Genomic DNA, 2,295 nt, shown 5'->3' with positions numbered 1-2,295 from the left:
ATATTAATAGAGATTTGTTTCAATTATATTTTGAAATATTATAATTGTTTAATTTTCAAAATACTTTTTTGATCATTTTATATTCTCATCAGCTAGTTTTATCAAACATGATATGTTCATCAACTAGATTATCAATTAACAGCTAATTTATCAGTCAACAGTTAGCTTATCAACTAGTTTGTCAAACATAACCGTTAGTATTTACAATTTTAAAATGTTAATTATGTTACAATATATCTGACATGTTTTCAAAAATATATTTTTTTAAATCATGTAAATAAACATTTTCTCGAATTATTAATCCTAATATATTTATTTTTTTAAGAATAAAATTTAAATAATAATATATTTTTTCTGTATGATTTTTTAATATATTGTGTATATATTAATATTTTGGATTTTATAAGTTTGACTCGACAGTAAACGCTATGTGTAAAATAACCAAAAAAAGGTGTAGGAAAAAAAAAAGATGTACACGTGGACGGTGGAGATTTTAAGTTGAGATGAGGATATTGGGTGTCGCTGTATGTAGCTGTATCTGATAGTCAAAGGCCAGTTTATTTTTGTCCATATGTTGTAGACTTCCAATTTCCACTTTTAAAAAAGTAAAAAACAAAAATTAAATGTATATATTAATTAAAAAAAATAAAAATTAATTTTGAAAAGTATAAATAATTTACTGAAAATTATGTTGAAGTATATGCTCTTTTGTGTAATTTGTTTTTTTTATATATTTTCTTTTATTTATTTTCTAAAAAAATAACTAATATATGTTAATTGTATATAATGCAGTATATATATAGGATCAGGTTTAGAGGAAAAACGTAAGAAAAATTTGAGAAATACTCTGATAACCATTCATCTGTACGATATGCACATGTGCATGCAAGTAATTTGTCTGGTATGTATACGTGTATTCAAGTCAAGAAACATGTTTAATTACTTATATACACATATGCATACTAGGTGTATGCAGAAAATCAACCGATTCAATTGGAACCGACTAGTCCAATTAGAAACTAACCGACCATAATTAGATAGGATCTGATTGAAAATTTCAATATTCAATTTGGGTCGGTCGGTTCTCGGATGGCAGTTCAAAACCGAACCGATCAACATCCAATTAATCATACGATGACCATCCAATTATCCATCTAACTATCATCCAATTAATTTATTTTCAAATTGCTTACATCGGAATTTATTTTATGTGAAGCTTTAAATTTTTAACTTCTCTTGTGTTGGTTTTAACACATATTAAAAGTGATTAATCAATTTGTACAATTATTGGAGAATTAAATTGAATTAACACACTAGATGGATCCAATCCCAACAGATCATTTATTGGATATCTAATAAAAGCATCCAATTGATGGAGCCGAACCGAACCAATCCAATCATCAATTGGATTGGATCAGTTATCCAATGTTAATCGGATTGGATCGGTTGGCAAAATCCAACATCCAATGGATGATTGGATCTGTTCGGTTCCCTTCACATACAATGGATTTCAACCGATGAACAACCCTAGTGCATACCGTACAGTTGAATGATTATTAAGGTGTTCCTCGGTTTTTCATTTTTTATGGGGTTTTTTCTCGAACATCACTCTTTATTTATATTACAATATAGATACATAATCCCTTCCTCCATCTCGATGCCAACCAATGTAACCTCCCCCTCCCTCCGTCTCTGCCATTGAAGCGACCCCTCATCCTATCACAACACACCTCAAACAGGGTAACACCACTGCCCTTTTTTGCCTTTCCATATTCGATCGGTTTAATGGGTGAGAGGTAGTATGATACGAGAATGGATCAGAACTGCAACAGAACTTACTTTCCACTACCTGACCTTTGTTTTTCGCCACAACGAGTGGTCGGTTGTCACAGTGGGAAAAATATCAAATAAGGTTGTTTCAAACCCCCGAAATATAAACTAAGCCCAAAAATTAAATCAAACCCTGGAATGAACATATGACGTAGATGAAAGAGTTAAGACAGGAATCGATCTAGAGAAATGGACAAAGAAGGGGCTATCGTCTTGGTTTGCATAGAAGCGTTACCTCAATGCCATCAAATGTTTATTCGTATAATGAAGACCTCCACCTATATTACCGTTGAAAGAACCATTCCAATAATCTATCTAGTTATTGAACTCGACGAAACCCTAACTAACGATTTGTTGTTTGGGATCTAAGACCATCGAACTGGAGAAGGGCAGTGAGGCGAGATCTTAGATGGGAGACAGAGACTAAGGGGCATCGGAGACGAGGGGGGGCGACATAGAAATAAC

This window comes from Cynara cardunculus, assembly GCF_001531365.2.
Source record: "Cynara cardunculus var. scolymus isolate 2C chromosome LG 16, CcrdV1, whole genome shotgun sequence".
Classification (NCBI taxonomy): Eukaryota; Viridiplantae; Streptophyta; class Magnoliopsida; order Asterales; family Asteraceae; genus Cynara; species Cynara cardunculus.
The sequence above is the reverse complement of the archived record's forward strand: the minus strand, read 5'-3'. Positions refer to the sequence as shown.